The following is a 20,902-nucleotide window of genomic DNA, read 5'->3' on the forward strand; positions in this document are numbered from 1 at the left end:
GGACTCATAGACAGTAGGACCAGGACACAACAGACAGTAGAACCAGGACACAACAGACAGCAGGACCAGGACACAACAGACAGTAGGACCAGGACACAACAGAGAGTAGGACCAGTGCAGGACACAACAGACAGTAGAACCAGGAAACAACAGTACAGCTGGAGAGAACAGATGTAGAGATTGTACTGGTCCAACAGAACTCTGCTCCTAAATCAACAACACTGACTCCAGAAGAGAAGTTTCCCTTTGGGGATCAGTAGAGTATATTATTATTCATTCATGTGTTCATTCATTCTGCTCCTAAACTCTGTAACAGTAAACCCAGACCTGCTGCTAACTCAGCCTGTACTAAACCCATCACTGCTCCTGTGTGTGTGTGTGTGTGTGTGTGTGTGTGTGTGTGTGTGTGTGTGTGTGTGTGTGTGTGTGTGTGTGTGTGTGTGTGTGTGAGTGAAAGAGGAGAATACATTAAAAGATGGCTGAAACCTATACCCATCATACAGTATTATGACTCCATTCAGAAGAAACCATAACAGCTGGGTATTAAACAATAGAAATATGACTCCAAGGACAATGTGTTGAGACCCCCAGAGAGAGAGACAGAAGGAGAGAAAGAAAGAGAGAGTAGAGTCAGACTAAGAGAGCTCCAGTTGCATGCTAATGGAATTGGCAGCACCGTGAAGCCACTTCCATTATATTCTTGTTACCATTTGCTGCATATTGCCAAGTCTCTCGCTCAGCTGCAGAGAACAGCACAGAAACATCCACATGCATGATATGTTTTTCTATTCACCCGAATACAATTATGAACAAGCATTGTGTCCTGAACCCTCATACAGAGTTAACTCGAGTTAGCGGGTGCGCCGGCAAATCGCTTCTCCATGGATTTGTTTAAAAGCTAACTATTAAAAGATGAAAAAATACTCCAGTCTGAACTTAAACAACTAAAACCAGGTAGAACATGTGTAGAATGATAAATGATACATAACTAAAATCTACTGAACAAAAATATAAAATGCAAAATGCAACAATTTCGAAGATTTTACTGAGTTCATAGAAGGAAATCAGTCAATTGAAATAAAAAAATTAGGCCCTCCAGCGGTAGGCAACCCTGGTCCTGGAGTGCCACAGGCACTTCATGTTTTTGATTTCACCAACCTGGAAGACCCGTGGGCTGAATTTAGGCAATCGTTGAACTGATCAATTAGGTCAGCTGGCCAGGTGTGGTGCCTAGTTGTGTCACGGAATTCTAGGACCAGTGGAGATGCGGAATCAGACGCAGGAGACAGAGGGCCGGAGCAACAGAGTTTTAATGCAACGGGCAAAACACAATAGCCGAAAGGAACAGGGCGCTCAATAAAGTCCGCCAGGGAAAACACATTCTCAAAATAAACACGAGGGATAAAGCGCACGGGGCGCAGCCCGGCAATAAAGCTTACACAGGCCAGCGAAACAGGCCACACACACAACTGTCCTGAGTGGACAATAAACAATCCCGCACGAGAACCCAAACTGAAAATACACACTAAATAACCCCCCACTAATGACAGACACGAAACAGGTGCGGGATAGACAGACAAAACCAAAAGACACAGAAACATAGATCGGTGGCAGCTAATAGGCCGGCGACGATGACCGCCGAGCGCCGCCCGACCGAGGAGGGGCGCCACCTTCGTTGGATACTGTGACAAGTTGGAACAAAATCCTGCAGTACCTGTGACACTCCAGGAACAGGATTGCCTACCCCTCCCCTAATCTATGGATTTCACATGATTAGGCATTGGTGCAGCCATGGGTGGGCCTGCAAGGGCATAGACCCACCCACTGGGGAGCCAGGCTCAGCCAATCATAATTAGTTTTACCCCACAAGAGGGCTTTATTACAGACAGAAATACACCCCCACCCCCCCACCCCCCAGAAGAACCGCAGGTGAAGAAGATGGATGTGGAGGTCCTGGGCTGGCATGATTACACGTGGTCCGCAGTTGGACGTACTGCCAAATTCTCTAAAACAACGTTGGAGGCAGCTTATGGTAGAGAAATTAACAAATTATCTAGCAACAGCTCTGGTGGACATTCCTGCAATCAGCATGCCAATTGCGCACTCCCTCAAAACTTGTGTCGTGTGACAAACCTGCACATTTTAGAGTGGCCTTTTTTTGTCTTCAGCACAAGGTGCACCTGTGTGACTAAAAGGGCGTCGGAGCAGAATGCAGATGTTTTACGTGCCCCCAACCGATTGTGTTTTTTTGTTTGTTGATCTGCGTTGTTTGTAACTTATTTTTGACTATTTTTGTACATAATGTTTCCGCTATCGTCTCTTATGACTGAAAATAACTTCTAGACATCAGGAATGCGATTACTCACCACGGACTAGCAGAAGCCTTTTTCTTCTTTCACGACTCTGACGAGCCCGAGGAAATACGGCTCCCTCAGGAACAGGCCCGACCCCTGCGATCTGCGTGAAGAGGAGGTGGAGAAAAAGAGACCGGAGGGCAGGCTGCCTTCTAAGGAGTAGGAGGTGATCAAATAAACCCCCACTCCCCTCAATTCTGCTCGCAAACATGTAATCTTTGGACAATAAAATGGACGAGTTATTGGGAAGATTAAACTACCAACGGGACATTAAAAACTGTAACATCTTATGCTTCACGAAGTCGTGGCTGAACAACGACAATATCAACATACAGCTGGCTGGTTATACGATGTACCGGCAGGATATAGAACAGCGGCGTCTGATAAGACAAGGGGTGGCGGTCTATGTATTTTTGTAAACAACAGCTGGTGCAATATATCTAAGGAAGTCTCGAGCCATTGCTCGCCTGAGGTAGTTTCTCATGATAAGCTGCAGACCACATTTCCTACCGAGAGAGATTTCATCTATATTATTCGTAGCTGTTTACCTACCACCACAGTCAGAGGCTGGCACTAAGATAGCATTGAATGAGCTGTATTCCTCCATAAGCAAACAAGAAAACGCTCACCCAGAGGCGGCGCTCCTAGTAGCCGGGGACTTTAATGCAGGGAAAATTAAGTTTTACCAAAGTTTTACCAAATTTCTACCAGCATGTTAAATGTGCAACCAGATGGAAAAGAACTTTGGACCATCTATACTCCACACACAGAGATGCATACAAAGCTCTCCCTCGCCCTCCATTTGGCAAATCTGACCATAATTCTATCCTCTTGATTCCTGCTTACAAGCAAAAACTAAGCAGGAAGCACCAGTGACTAGATCAATAAAAAAGTGGTCAGATGAAGCAGATGCTAAGCTACAGGACTGTTTTGCTAGCACAGACTGGAATATGTTCCGGGATTCTTCCGATAGCATTGAGGAGTACACCACTTCTGTCATTGGCTTCATCAATAAGTGCATCGATGACGTTGTCCCCACAGTGATCGTACGTACATACCCCAACCAGAAACCATGGATTACAGGCAGCATCAGCACTGAGCTAAAGGCTAGAGCTGCCGCTTTTAAGGAGCAGGACTCTAACCCGGAAGCTTATAAGAAATCCTGCTATGCCCTCCGACGAACCGTCAAAAAATTGTCAATATAGGACTAAGATCGAGTCGTACTACACCGGCTCTGACGCTCATCGGATGTGGCAGGGCCTGCAAACCATTACAGACTACAAAGGGAAGCACAGCCAAAAGCTGCCCAGTGACATGAGCCTACCAGACGAGCTAAACCATTTTTTACTGCCCCTCTTTAATTACTTGTAACTTTTATCTCTTATTCCTATCCGTATGTTTTGAAACTGCACTGTCGGCTGGGGCTTGTAAGTAAGCATTTCACTGTAATCTGTTGTATTCGGCGCATGTGACTAATAACATTTGATTTGTAATGATCAAGCTGTTTAAATCAGCTTCTTGGCAAAGGAGAAATGCTCACTAACAGGGATGTAAACACATTTGTGCATAACATTTGAGAGAAATAAGCTTTTTGCACGAATGGACCATTTCTGGTATCTTTTATTTTGGCTCATGAAACATGGGACCAACACTTTACATGTTGCATTTATATTTTTGTTGAGTATACAATATATATATTTTTTTTCATAATTTAATATCAGATATTTTTTTTCATTACTATTTTCAACAGAGCTATTTGGTTGATTTTGTGGTCTGAAACCAGTGAGCTTACTAACATTCTTCATCAAATTGAATTATTGATGGAGAAAGTGGGAATGTTGTTCCTTTGTCATATAATTGCTACATTTACTATCCATATAGCATTAAAAACAGCTTTCTAGATTGTATTTTGGAGAAAAGAAATCGTGTTGTGAATATTAAGTCGCAACACAACCTGGTCTAATTTGGGTCCCATGGAAAAACACAATTTTTCCACTGTTTTTCTCTCGGTCTCTAAGTGCTCCTCTCACCGGTACTCTCCCTCTTTCAATACAAATCTATAGTTGTGCTTCTATGATCAAGAGGAGAGTACGGTTCAGGCAACCACAGCTCACATGTTAGGGAACGAGAGCTTTAAATCAGCCTGCCAGGCATTAAGGGGGAAGTCAAGTACTCAGCATGTTAATATTCAAAAGCAACATCACCACCAATATTTTTTATAAAGAATAGACGTAGGGACATCTCTCTGCTCTGGCTTTCATCCGTGTGACTCATCTGTCATCTAAGCATCTGCCAGGTGGCTGGCGGCACCATTCAGCCGCTCACTGGCCAATCACAGCTCAAGGACCTGATTTGCAGATTGTATAGAGGAGGTGTGTGAAACCTGGTGAGGCAGGAGTGTCTTCAGAATTAGAATAAAACAAACACAGTGGCTCACGGGTCACTGAGAAGAACATCTCATGTGGACTGTACCACTAAGCAGAGTGTAGGGGGTCTAGGAGTGCAATTGAGAGGACGGCAGCCTTCTGACCCACGTTATCCATCTTAAACCGGACATCCGCAGACCTCTCTATACGCTGACATTTCCCCACAGCCCTACTTTACCTTAGAATTCAGGTACAAGTGTTTTTTTTCAATTAGCAGAGGATATATATTCATCCAACTTTTAATCTAGAACCTGTGTAATGCATAATACACCTTAAATCAGGGATGAAAAATGAACTGGCAACAAATTCACCTAGCCTTATGAATCACTGCGGAATTAGAGGTGTGTGTGTCTGTGCCATGTGTGTGCACGTGTCTGTGGCACACGATAAGGGAGTCCACTACCGCAGGTATAAATTGATTTTATTACAGCAGCTTAATGCTTTGGGGTGGATTTCAGTAGCTCTGTGTATCACACCCCTGCAAGATAACCTCTATGGATGGTCCCTGTTAGTTTAGGCCCTCCACTACATCCATTTGTTTTCAATTAGTCTAAATGGAAAGCACCATCATTACCGGGAGAGATCTCCTTCAACTGGATGGGGAAGCTAAATGTATACCTGAATCTCCGAAGCCCCTCTCTTCTCTCTCTCTCTCGGCGCCATAATGAGGATTGATAAGGACAGCGAGGAGTTTGTTTTGGGTGCCGGTTGGCTTGTGTATCTGTTTATCAAAACATTTTGTAATCGACTCTGTCTATACTCCAACATCCTCTCTGAGGGGTGCCTCTGATAACAACATACTGTATTAGCAATATCCATATCACCGCCATATTCATATCACCGTACTTCCCTTCATTTACCAAAATAGAAAAAGTCACAATTTCCTCCGTTAGGGGAGTTGAGTTGCAGTGAGACCTCGGTGCTGACAACATGGCTGTCTGTGCCTACAGTCTCTCTCTGGCAGCCACAAGGCATAAAACTGTCCTTTGGAAGACAGAGATCATGCAGGTGCATGAGTAGGAATCATGTTGTTATCAATGCTTGGGGGGGATGAGAGATTACATTTTGCCCCCTACCCCCACCAACCCTCAGTTAGTGTCGGAGTAGGAACGATGCTAGGTAGCGATAGCTACATTAGTTGGCTGAACTTTTGTCAAAACTCTGGCAATTTTCATCCTATAGTTCAACATGTTTTTAGCACTTTTATTTCCATGATTGATCAAAACTAATTTGCTCATGCACTCTCTCGTCTCTCCGCAGCAGACATCAAATCCCAGCATCAAATCGCAAAACATATAGAATCGTGATAATCGCAATACATATCGTATCGGCATCTAAGTATCATGATAATATTGTGTCATGAGGCCCCTGACAATTCCCAGCCCTAATGTAGATGTATTGTGAGTGTCTGGGTAGGAGTGAAGCAGGTGCGATGTATTGTGAGTGACTGGGTAGGATTGAAGCATGTGAGATGTATCAGTGAGTGTAAACATACGAGTCGTTTGCCCTTTTTCATAAAGTGTGTAATACACAGATTTCAGCATGACTGTGCTAGGGCCTGTGTTTATGTGTGAGCGCTCCGGGGTCATATCCTTTCCGGTTTCCCTCAGTGAGTTCAGCTGTGGTTCAGGGTCTTTGATCAGGGATGTTGAGAGGCCCATTGGCAGCCAGCTCCTCAACCAAGTGATGTTCCTCACCGAGCAAGGAGTTACGGTAAGCAGCAGGGGAGACACAGACATCCTCCCAGCCAGCCTCCACGGATCAAACCCAGCTCTCCCAGGGACCGGGAACATCAACCATCAAAGGGATCCCAGCCGCTTTCCTTCAAAGCCACTAAATAGCACTACGCTACAGTGTGGTGTCTGCCCTGCTTTGTCAAACTACAGACATTGCTAGATGCCCTGATACACTGTTTTGGGCTGAGTTAATATCATGGTACCAGATTCCAACATTTTAGGTTAGTATTTGAAGAGCACACCTCGATCAAAGTCTTCGTAAGTCTCTGTAAAAACATTAAATAACAAAGCAGTAAAAAAAACATGGAGATAAAAGGTGGCATGAATATGCATGTTAACCCAGGTTACAGCTTCCGATAAACAAGAAATGTAATAAAAAAACGAATTTCATATGACCTATAAGAGAGGAGCTATTAGGACTGATGATGTCAGAATGCTGTTCCTCGACTGCAGCTCAGCTATTAACACCATAGTGTCCTCCAAGCTTGTCACTAAGATCAGGGCCTTGGGTCTGAACCCTGACCTGAGAAACTAGATCCTAGATTTCCTGACGGGCTGATCCCAGGTGGTGAGGGTAGGCAACACCTCCTCCATGCTGGCCCTCAACACAAGGGCTCAGGGGTGCGTGCTCAGCCCCCTCCTGTAATCCCTGTTCACCCTTGACTGCGTGGCCATGCACGACTCCAACTCAAATCATCAAGTTTGCAGACAACATTACAGTTGTAGGCCTGTTTACTAACAATGATGAGATAGTATACAGGGAGGAAGTTAGAGCCCTGGTGGAGTGGTGCAAGGAAAAGAACCTCTCCCTCAACATCAACAAAACGAAGGAGCTGATCGTGGACTACAGGAGACAGAGGGAGCACGCCCCCATCTTCATCGACGAGGCCACAGTGGATAGGATCAAAAGATTCAAGTTCCTCTGCGTGCACATCATTGAGGACCTGAAATGGTTCTCGCCACACAGACACTGTGGTGAAGAAGGTGCAACAGTGCCTCTACAACCTCAGGCGGCTGAAGAAATTCGGCATTGCCCATAGGACTCTCTCAAACTTACACAGATGCACCATTGAGGGCATCGTGTCGGGCTGCATCCAGTCTGGTACAGCAACTGCACCGCCCTCAACCGCATGGCTCTCCAGAGGGTGGTGCGGTCAGCCCAAAGCATAACCGGGGGGATGTCAAAGGTAGACCAAGAAGATCATGAAGGAACTCAGTCACCCGAGCCACAGACTGTTCAATCGGCTACGGTCTGACAGACAGAGACAGTACAGCTGCATCCGAGCTGGGATTGAGAAACTAGAAAACATCTATCACGAGACCCTCAGACTGTTGAACAGCTTCTATTACCATCAGACTGTTGATCAGCTTCTACTACCATCAGACTGTTGGACAGCTTCTATTACCATCAGACTGTTGAACAGCTTCTACTACCATCAGAATGTTGAACAGCTTCTATTACCATCAGACTGTTGATCAGCTTCTACTACCATCAGAATGTTGAACAGCTTCTATTACCATTAGACTGTTGAACAGCTTCTATTACCATTAGACTGTTGAACAGCTTCTACTACCATCAGACTGTTGAACAGCTTCTATTACCATAAGAATGTTGAACAGCTTCTACTACCATCAGACTGTTGAACAGCTTCTATCACCATCAGACTGTTGAACAGCTTCTATTAATATCAGACTGTTGAACAGCTTCTATTACCAGGCCATCAGACTGTTGAACAGCTTCTATTACCATCAGACTGTTGAACAGCTTCTATTACCATCAGACTGTTGGACAGCTTCTATTACCAGACCATCAGACTGTTGGACAGCTTCTATTACCATCAGACTGTTGGACAGCTTCTATTACCATCAGACTGTTGGACAGCATCTATTACCATCAGACTGTTGGACAGCTTATTTTACCATCAGACTGTTGGACAGTTTCTATTACCATCAGACTTTGGACAGCTTCTATTACCAGGACATCAGAATGTTGAACAACTTCTATTACCATCAGACTGTTGGAGAGCTTCCATTACCATCAGACTGATGGACAGCTTCTATTACCAGACCATCAGACTGTTTGAAATCTTCTATTACCATCAGACTGTTGGACAGCTTCTATTACCATCAGACTGTTGAACAGCTTCTATTACCATCAGAATGTTGAACAGCTTCCATTAACATCAGACTGTTGGACAGGTTCTATTACCAGGCCATCAGACTGTGGAAGAACTTATATTACCAGGCCATCAGACTGTTGAACAGCTTCTATTACCATCAGACTTTTGAACAGGTTATATTACCAGGCCATCAGACTGTGGAAGAACTTCTATTACCAGGCCATCAGACTGTTGAACAGCTTCTATTACCATCAGACTGTTGAACAGCTTCAATTACCATCAGAATGTTGAACAGCTTCCATTAACATCAGACTGTTGGACAGGTTCTATTACCAGGCCATCAGACTGTGGAAGAACTTCTATTACCAGGCCATCAGACTGTTGAACAGCTTCTATTACCATCAGACTGTTGAACAGCTTCAATTACCATCAGAATGTTGAACAGCTTCAATTAACATCAGACTGTTGGACAGCTTCTATTACCAGGCCATCAGACTGTGGAAGAACTTCTATTACCAGGCCATCAGACTGTTGAACAGCTTCTATTACCAGACCATCAGACTGTTGAACAGCTTCCATTACCATCAGACTGTCGGACAGATTCAATTACCAGATTATCAGACTGTTGGACAGCTTCTATTACCATCAGACTGTTGGACAGCTTCCAATACCATCAGAATGTCGGACAGCTTCTATTACCAGACTATCAGACTGTTGGACAGCTTCTATTACCAGACCATCAGACTGTTGGACAGCTTCTATTACCATCAGCCTGTTGGACAGCTTCCATTACCATCAGACTGTTGGGCAGCTTCTATTACCAGACCATCAGACTGTTGGATAGCTTCTATTACCATCAGACTGTTGAACAGTTTCTATTACCATCAGACGGTTGAACAGCTTCCATCACCATCAGACTGTTGAACAGCTTCTATTACCATCAGACTGTTGGAATGCTTCTATTACCAGGCCATCAGACTGTGGAACAACTTCTACTACCAGGCAATCAGACTGTTGGACAGCTTCTATTACCAGAACATCAGACTGTTGAACAGCTTCCATTACCATCAGACTGTTGGAATGCTTCTATTACCAGGCCATCAGACTGTGGAACAACTTCTATTACCAGGCAATCAGACTGTTGGACAGCTTCTATTACCAGACCATCAGACTGTTGGACAGCTTCTATTACCATCAGACTGTTGGACAGCTTCAATTACCATAAGACTGTTGGAAAGCTTCCATTACCATCAGACTGATGGACAGCTTCTATTAGCATAAGACTGTTGGACAGCTTCTATTACCAGACCATCAGACTGTTGGACAGCTTCTTTTACCATCAGACTGTTGGACAGCTTATATTACCATCAGACTGTTGGACAGCTTCTATTACCATCAGACTTTGGAGAGCTTCTATTACCAGACCATCAGACTGTTGGAAATCTTCTATTACCATCAGACTGTTGGACAGCTTCTATTACCATCAGAATGTTGAACAACTTCTATTACAAGGCCATCAGACTGTTGAACAGCTTCTATTACCATCAGACTATTGGAGAGCTTCCATTACCATCAGACTGATGGACAGCTTCTATTACCAGACCATCAGACTGTTGGAAATCTTCTATTACCATCAGACTGTTGGACAGCTTCTATTACCATCAGACTGTTGGACAGCTTCTATTACCATAAGACTGTTGGAAAGCATCTACTACCATCAGACTGTTGAACAGCTTCTATTACCATCAGACTTTTGAACAGGTTCTATTACCAGGCCATCAGACTGTGGAAGAACTTCTATTACCAGGCCATCAGACTGTTGAACAGCTTCTATTACCATCAGACTGTTGGACAGCTTCTATTACCATCAGACTGTTGAACAGCTTCCATTAGCATCAGACTGTCAGACAGCTTCTATTACCAGACTATCAGACTGTTGGGCAGCTTCTATTACCACCAGACTGTTGGACAGCTTCTATTACCATCAGACTTTTGGACAGCTTATTTTACCGTCAGACTGTTGGACAGCTTCTATTACCATCAGACTGTTGGACAGCTTCTATTACCAGACCATGAGACATTTGGACAGCTTCTATTACCAGACCATCAGACTGTTGGACAGCTTCAATTACCATCAGACTGTTGGACAGCTTCTATTACAAAAGACTGTTGGACAGCTTCTATTACTATCAGACTGTTGGACAACTTCTAATACCAGACCATCAGACTGTTGAACAGCTTCCATTACCATCAGACTGTTGAACAGCTTCAATTACCATCAGACTGTTGAACAGCTTCTATTACCATAAGACTGTTGAACAGCTTCTATTACCATCAGACTGTTGAACAGCTTCTATTATCATCAGACTGTTTGACAGCATCCATTACCATCAGACTGTTGACAGCTTCTATTACCATCAGACTGTTGAACAGCTTCTATTAATATCAGACTGTTGAACAGCTTCTATTACCAGGACATCAGAATGTTGAACAGCTTCTATTACCATCAGACTGTTGAACAGCTTCCATTACCATCAGACTGTTGGAAAACTTCTATTACCAGATTATCAGACTGTTGGACAGCTTCTATTACCCGACCATCAGACTGTTGGACAGCTTCTATTACCATCAGACTGTTGGAAAGTTTCTATTACTAGACTATCAGACTGTTGAACAGCTTCCATTACCATCAGATTGATGGACAGCTTCTACTACCAGATTATCAGACTGTTTGACAGCTTCTATTACCAGACCGTCAGACTGTTGGACAGCTTCTATTACCATCAGACTGTTGGACAGTTTCTATTACCATCAGACTGTTGAACAGCTTCTATTACCATCAGACTGTTGGACAGGTTCTTTTACCATCCGAGTGTTGAACAGCTTCCATTACCATCAGACTGTTGGACAGCTTGTATTACCAGACCATCAGACTGTTGGACAGCTTATATGACCATCACATTGTTGGACAGCTTCTATTACCATCAGACTGTTGAACAGCGTCTTCTTACATCAGACTGTTGGACAGCTTCCATAACCATCAGACTGTTGGACAGCTTCTATTACCATCAGACTGTTGGAAGGTTTCTATTACCAGACCATCAGACTGTTGAACAGCTTCTATTACCATCAGACTGTTGGACAGCTTCTATTACCATCAGACTTTTGGAAGGTTTCTATTACCAGACCATCAGACTGTTGAACAGCTTCTATTACCATCAGACTGTTGGACAGGTTCTATTACCATCAGACTGTTGAACAGTTTCTATTACCATCAGAATGTTGGACAGCTCCTATTACCATCAGACTGTTTAACAGCTTCAATTACCAACAGACTGTTGGACAGCTTCTATTACCAGATCATGAGACTGTTGGACAGCTTCTATTACCATCAGACTGTTGGACAGCTTCTATTAACATCAGACTGTTGGACAGTTTCTATTACCATCAGACTGTTGGACAGTTTCTAGCACCAGATCATGAGACTGTTGAACAGCTTCCATTACCAGACCATCAGACTGTTGGATAGTTTTTGTTACCATCAGACTGTTGACCAGCTTCTATTACCAGGCCATCAGACTGTTGGAGAGCTTCTATTACCATCAGACTGTTGGACAGCTTCTATTACTATCAGACTGTTGAACAGCTTCCATTACCATCAGATTGTTGGACAGCTTCTATTACCAGATTATCAGACTGTGGGACAGCTTCTATTACCAGACCATCAGACTGTTGGACAGCTTCTATTACCAGACCATCAGACTGTTGAACAGTTTCTATTACCAGACCATCAGACTGTTGAACAGCTTCTATTACCATCCCATCAGACTGTTGAACAGCTTCTATTACCATCAGACTGTTGGACAGCTTCTTTTACCATCAGACTATTGGACAATTTCTATTACCAGACCATCAGACTGTTGAACAGCTTCTATTACCAGACCATCAGACTGTTGAACAGCTTCTATTACCATCAGACTGTTGGACAGTTTCTATTACCATCAGACTGTTGAACAGCTTCTATTACCATCAGACTGTTGGACAGGTTCTTTTACCATCAGAGTGTTGAACAGCTTCCATTACCATCAGACTGTTGGACAGCTTCTATTACCAGACCATCAGACTGTTGGACAGCTTATATCACCATCACATTGTTGGACAGCTTCCATTACCATCAGACTCTTGAACAGCTTCTTCTTACATCAGACTGTTGGACAGCTTCCATAACCATCAGACTGTTGGACAGCTTCTATTACCATCAGACTGTTGGAAGGTTTCTATTACCAGACCATCAGACTGTTGAACAGCTTCTATTACCATCAGACTGTTGGACAGCTTCTATTACCATCAGACTGTTGGAAGGTTTCTATTACCAGACCATCAGACTGTTGAACAGCTTCTATTACCATCAGACTGTTGGACAGGTTCTATTACCATCAGACTGTTGGACAGCTTCTATTAACATCAGACTGTTGGACAGTTTCTATTACCATCAGACTGTTGGACAGTTTCTAGCACCAGATCGTGAGACTGTTGAACAGCTTCCATTACCAGACCATCAGACTGTTGGACAGCTTCTGTTAACATCAGACTGTTGACCAGCTTCTATTACCAGGCCATCAGACTGTTGGACAGCTTCTATTACCATCAGACTGTTGGACAGCTTCTATTACTATCAGACTGTTGAACAGCTTCCATTATCATCAGATTGTTGGACAGCTTCTATTACCAGATTATCAGACTGTGGGACAGCTTCTATTACCAGACCATCAGACTGTTGGACAGCTTATATTACCAGACCATCAGACTGTTGAACAGTTTCTATTACCAGACCATCAGACTGTTGAACAGCTTCTATTACCATCCCATCAGACTGTTGAACAGCTTCTATTACCATCAGACTGTTGGGCAGCTTCTTTTACCATCAGACTGTTGGACAGTTTCTATTACCAGACCATCAGACTGTTGAACAGCTTCTATTACCAGACCATCAGACTGTTGAACAGCTTCTATTACCATCAGACTGTTGGACAGGTTATTTTAACATCAGACTGTTGAATAGCTTCTATTACCACCAGACTGTTGAACAGCTTCCATTACCATCAGACTGTTGGACAGCTTCTATTTCCAGACGATCAGACTGTTGGACAGCTTCTGTTAACAGACCATCAGACTGTTGATCAGCTTCTATTACCATCAGACTGTTGGACAGGTTCTATTACCATCAGACTGTTGGAAGGTTTCTATTACCAGACCATCAGACTGTTGAACAGCTTCTATTACCATCAGACTGTTGGACAGCTTCTATTACCATCAGACTGTTGGAAGGTTTCTATTACCAGACCATCAGACTGTTGAACAGCTTATATTACCATCAGACTGTTGGACAGGTTCTATTACCATAAGACTGTTGAACAGCTTCTATTACCATCAGACTGTTGAACAGCTTCAATTACCAACAGACTGTTGGACAGCTTCTATTACCAGATCATGAGACTGTTGGACAGCTTCTATTACCATCAGACTGTTGGACAGCTTCAATTAACAACAGACTGTTGGACAGCTTCTATTACCAGATCATGAGACTGTTGGACAGCTTCTATTACCATCAGACTGTTGGACAGCTTCTGTTACCATAAGACTGTTGAACAGCTTCTATTACCATCAGACTGTTGAACAGCTTCTATTACCATCAGACTGTTTGACAGCATCCATTACCATCAGACTGTTGACAGCTTCTATTACCATCAGACTGTTGAACAGCTTCTATTAATATCAGACTGTTGAACAGCTTCTATTACCAGGACATCAGAATGTTGAACAGCTTCTATTACCATCAGACTGTTGAACAGCTTCCATTACCATCAGACTGTTGGAAAACTTCTATTACCAGATTATCAGACTGTTGGACAGCTTCTATTACCCGACCATCAGACTGTTGGACAGCTTCTATTACCATCAGACTGTTGGAAAGTTTCTATTACTAGACTATCAGACTGTTGAACAGCTTCCATTACCATCAGATTGATGGACAGCTTCTACTACCAGATTATCAGACTGTTTGACAGCTTCTATTACCAGACCGTCAGACTGTTGGACAGCTTCTATTACCATCAGACTGTTGGACAGTTTCTATTACCATCAGACTGTTGAACAGCTTCTATTACCATCAGACTGTTGGACAGGTTCTTTTAACAACAGAGTGTTGAACAGCTTCCATTACCATCAGACTGTTGGACAGCTTCTATTACCAGACCATCAGACTGTTGGACAGCTTATATGACCATCACATTGTTGGACAGCTTCCATTACCATCAGACTGTTGAACAGCTTCTTCTTACATCAGACTGTTGGACAGCTTCCATAACCATCAGACTGTTGGACAGCTTCTATTACCATCAGACTGTTGGAAGGTTTCTATTACCAGACCATCAGACTGTTGAACAGCTTCTATTACCATCAGACTGTTGGACAGCTTCTATTACCATCAGACTGTTGGAAGGTTTCTATTACCAGACCATCAGACTGTTGAACAGCTTCTATTACCATCAGACTGTTGGACAGGTTCTATTACCATCAGACTGTTCAACAGCTTCTATTACCATCAGAATGTTGGACAGCTCCTATTACCATCAGACTGTTGAACAGCTTCAATTACCAACAGACTGTTGGACAGCTTCTATTACCAGATCATGAGACTGTTGGACAGCTTCTATTAACATCAGACTGTTGGACAGTTTCTATTACCATCAGACTGTTGGACAGCTTCTATTACCATCAGACTGTTGGAAGGTTTCTATTACCAGACCATCAGACTGTTGAACAGCTTCTATTACCATCAGACTGTTGGACAGGTTCTATTACCATCAGACTGTTGAACAGCTTCTATTACCATCAGAATGTTGGACAGCTCCTATTACCATCAGACTGTTGAACAGCTTCAATTACCAACAGACTGTTGGACAGCTTCTATTACCAGATCATGAGACTGTTGGACAGCTTCTATTAACATCAGACTGTTGGACAGCTTCTATTAACATCAGACTGTTGGACAGTTTCTATTACCATCAGACTGTTGGACAGTTTCTAGCACCAGATCATGAGACTGTTGAACAGCTTCCATTACCAGACCATCAGACTGTTGGACAGTTTTTGTTACCATCAGACTGTTGACCAGCTTCTATTACCAGGCCATCAGACTGTTGGAGAGCTTCTATTACCATCAGACTGTTGGACAGCTTCTATTACTATCAGACTGTTGAACAGCTTCCATTACCATCAGATTGTTGGACAGCTTCTATTACCAGATTATCAGACTGTGGGACAGCTTCTATTACCAGACCATCAGACTGTTGGACAGCTTCTATTACCAGACCATCAGACTGTTGAACAGTTTCTATTACCAGACCATCAGACTGTTGAACAGCTTCTATTACCATCCCATCAGACTGTTGAACAGCTTCTATTACCATCAGACTGTTGGACAGCTTCTTTTACCATCAGACTGTTGGACAGTTTCTATTACCAGACCATCAGACTGTTGAACAGCTTCTATTACCAGACCATCAGACTGTTGAATAGCTTCTATTACCATCAGACTGTTGGACAGTTTATATTACCATCAGACTGTTGAACAGCTTCTATTACCATCAGACTGTTGGACAGGTTCTTTTACCATCAAAGTGTTGAACAGCTTCCATTACCATCAGACTGTTGGACAGCTTCTATTACCAGACCATCATACTGTTGGACAGCTTATATCATCATCACATTGTTGGACAGCTTCCATTACCATCAGACTCTTGAACAGCTTCTTCTTACATCAGACTGTTGGACAGCTTCCATAACCATCAGACTGTTGGACAGCTTCTATTACCATCAGACTGTTGGAAGGTTTCTATTACCAGACCATCAGACTGTTGAACAGCTTCTATTACCATCAGACTGTTGGAAGGTTTCTATTACCAGACCATCAGACTGTTGAACAGCTTCTATTACCATCAGACTGTTGGACAGGTTCTATTACCATCAGACTGTTGAACAGCTTCTATTACCATCAGAATGTTGGACAGCTCCTATTACCATCAGACTGTTGAATAGCTTCAATTACCAACAGACTGTTGGACAGCTTCTATTACCAGACCATGAGACTGTTGGACAGCTTCTATTACCATCAGACTGTTGGACAGCTTCTATTATCATCAGACTGTTGGACAGTTTCTATTACCATCAGAATGTTGGACAGTTTCTAGCACCAGATCATGAGACTGTTGAACAGCTTCCATTACCAGACCATCAGACTGTGTGACAGCTTCTGTTAACATCAGACTGTTGACCAGCTTCTATTACCAGGCCATCAGACTGTTGGACAGCTTCTATTACCATCAGACTCTTGGACAGCTTCTATTACTATCAGACTGTTGAACAGCTTCCATTACCATCAGATTGTTGGACAGCTTCTATTACCAGATTATCAGACTGTGGGACAGCTTTTATTACCAGACCATCAGACTGTTGGACAGCTTCTATTACCAGACCATCAGACTGTTGAACAGTTTCTATTACCAGACCATCAGACTGTTGAACAGCTTCTATTACCATCCCATCAGACTGTTGAACAGCTTCTATTACCATCAGACTGTTGGACAGCTTCTTTTACCATCAGACTGTTGGACAGTTTCTATTACCAGACCATCAGACTGTTGAATAGCTTCTATTACCATCCCATCAGACTGTTGAACAGCTTCTATTACCATCAGACTGTTGGACAGCTTCTTTTACCATCAGACTGTTGGACAGTTTCTATTACCAGACCATCAGACTGTTGAACAGCTTCTATTACCAGACCATCAGACTGTTGAACAGCTTCTATTACCATCAGACTGTTGGACAGGTTATTTTACCATCAGACTGTTGAATAGCTTCTATTACCACCAGACTGTTGAACAGCTTCCATTACCATCAGACTGTTGGACAGCTTCTATTACCAGACGATCAGACTGTTGGACAGCTTCTGTTACCAGACTATCAGACTGTTGATCAGCTTCTATTACCATCAGACTGTTGGACAGGTTCTATTACCATCAGACTGTTGGAAGGTTTCTATTACCAGACCATCAGACTGTTGAACAGCTTCTATTACCATCAGACTGTTGGACAGCTTCTATTACCATCAGACTGTTGAACAGCTTCCATTACCATCAGAATGTTGGACAGCTCCTATTACCATCAGACTGTTGGAAGGTTTCTATTACCAGACCATCAGACTGTTGAACAGCTTCTATCACCATCAGACTGTTGGACAGGTTCTATTACCATCAGACTGTTGAACAGCTTCAATTACCAACAGACTGTTGGACAGCTTCTATTACCAGATCATGAGACTGTTGGACAGCTTCTATTACCATCAGACTGTTGGACAGCTTCTATTAACATCAGACTGTTGGACAGTTTCTATTACCATCAGACTGTTGGACAGTTTCTAGCACCAGATCATGAGACTGTTGAACAGCTTCCATTACCAGACCATCAGACTGTTGGACAGCTTCTGTTACCATCAGACTGTTGACCAGCTTCTATTACCAGGCCATCAGACTGTTGGACAGCTTCTATTACCATCAGACTGTTGGACAGATTCTATTACTATCAGACTGTTGAACAGCTTCCATTACCATCAGATTGTTGGACAGCTTCTATTACCAGGTTATCAGACTTTGGGACAGCTTCTATTACCAGACCATCAGACTGTTGAACAGTTTCTATTACCAGACCATCAGACTGTTGAACAGCTTCTATTACCAGACCATCAGACTGTTGAACAGCTTCTATTACCATCAGACTGTTGGACAGGTTCTATTACCATCAGACTGTTGAACAGCTTCTATTACCATCAGAATGTTGGACAGCTCCTATTACCATCAGACTGTTGAATAGCTTCAATTACCAACAGACTGTTGGACAGCTTCTATTACCAGACCATGAGAATGTTGGACAGCTTCTATTACCATCAGACTGTTGGACAGCTTCTATTATCATCAGATTGTTGGACAGTTTCTATTACCATCAGACTGTTGGACAGTTTCTAGCACCAGATCATGAGACTGTTGAACAGCTTCCATTACCAGACCATCAGACTGTTGGACAGCTTCTGTTAACATCAGACTGTTGACCAGCTTCTATTACCAGGCCATCAGACTGTTGGACAGCTTCTATTACCATCAGACTCTTGGACAGCTTCTATTACTATCAGACTGTTGAACAGCTTCCATTACCATCAGATTGTTGGACAGCTTCTATTACCAGATTATCAGACTGTGGGACAGCTTTTATTACCAGACCATCAGACTGTTGGACAGCTTCTATTACCAGACCATCAGACTGTTGAACAGTTTCTATTACCAGACCATCAGACTGTTGAACAGCTTCTATTACCATCCCATCAGACTGTTGAACAGCTTCTATTACCATCAGACTGTTGGACAGCTTCTTTTACCATCAGACTGTTGGACAGTTTCTATTACCAGACCATCAGACTGTTGAACAGCTTCTATTACCATCCCATCAGACTGTTGAACAGCTTCTATTACCATCAGACTGTTGGACAGCTTCTTTTACCATCAGACTGTTGGACAGTTTCTATTACCAGACCATCAGACTGTTGAACAGCTTCTATTACCAGACCATCAGACTGTTGAACAGCTTCTATTACCATCAGACTGTTGGACAGGTTATTTTACCATCAGACTGTTGAATAGCTTCTATTACCACCAGACTGTTGAACAGCTTCCATTACCATCAGACTGTTGGACAGCTTCTATTACCAGACGATCAGACTGTTGGACAGCTTCTGTTACCAGACTATCAGACTGTTGATCAGCTTCTATTACCATCAGACTGTTGGACAGGTTCTATTACCATCAGACTGTTGGAAGGTTTCTATTACCAGACCATCAGACTGTTGAACAGCTTCTATTACCATCAGACTGTTGGACAGCTTCTATTACCATCAGACTGTTGAACAGCTTCCATTACCATCAGAATGTTGGACAGCTCCTATTACCATCAGACTGTTGGAAGGTTTCTATTACCAGACCATCAGACTGTTGAACAGCTTCTATTACCATCAGACTGTTGGACAGGTTCTATTACCATCAGACTGTTGAACAGCTTCAATTACCAACAGACTGTTGGACAGCTTCTATTACCAGATCATGAGACTGTTGGACAGCTTCTATTACCATCAGACTGTTGGACAGCTTCTATTAACATCAGACTGTTGGACAGTTTCTATTACCATCAGACTGTTGGACAGTTTCTAGCACCAGATCATGAGACTGTTGAACAGCTTCCATTACCAGACCATCAGACTGTTGGACAGCTTCTGTTACCATCAGACTGTTGACCAGCTTCTATTACCAGGCCATCAGACTGTTGGACAGCTTCTATTACCATCAGACTGTTGGACAGGTTCTATTACTATCAGACTGTTGAACAGCTTCCATTACCATCAGATTGTTGGACAGCTTCTATTACCAGGTTATCAGACTTTGGGACAGCTTCTATTACCAGACCATCAGACTGTTGAACAGTTTCTATTACCAGACCATCAGACTGTTGAACAGCTTCTATTACCAGACCATCAGACTGTTGAACAGCTTCTATTACCATCAGACTGTTGGACAGGTTATTTTACCATCAGACTGTTGAATAGCTTCTATTACCACCAGACTGTTGAACAGCTTCCATTACCATCAGACTGTTGAACAGTTTCCATTACCATCAGACTGTTGGACAGCTTCTATTACCAGACGATCAGACTGTTGGACAGCTTCTGTTACCAGACCATCGGACTGTTGATCAGCTTCTATTACCATTGGACTGTTGGACCGTTTCTATTGACATCAGATTGTTGGACAGTTTCTATTACCATCAGACTGTTTGACAGCTTCTATTACCATCATACTGTTGGACAGCTTCTATTACCAGACCATCAGACTGTTGGACAGCTTCTATTACCATCAGACTGTCTGATAGCTTCTATTAAAATCAGACTTTTGGACAGTTTCTAGCACTAGCACCAGACCATCAGACTGTTGAACAGCTTTTTCTTCACGCGAATTACAGTGATTTGGACCTGTTCTCCGGAAAGCAGTATATCCTTCGCATCGGACTCATTAAAGAAAACATTTTTGTCCAGTTCGAGGTAAGTAATCACTATTCTGATGTCTAGAAGCTCTTTTCGGTCATAGCAGACAGTAGCAGCAACT

At 43.0% G+C, this 20,902-nt stretch overlaps 1 pseudogene; it reads right to left on the minus strand.

Moving 5' to 3' along the window:
- Positions 1-20,902, minus strand: part of LOC115193455 (28S ribosomal protein S5, mitochondrial-like) — a 66,339-nt pseudogene that overhangs the window by 14,841 nt on the left and 30,596 nt on the right.

This window comes from Salmo trutta, chromosome 5, assembly GCF_901001165.1.
Source record: "Salmo trutta chromosome 5, fSalTru1.1, whole genome shotgun sequence".
Classification (NCBI taxonomy): Eukaryota; Metazoa; Chordata; class Actinopteri; order Salmoniformes; family Salmonidae; genus Salmo; species Salmo trutta.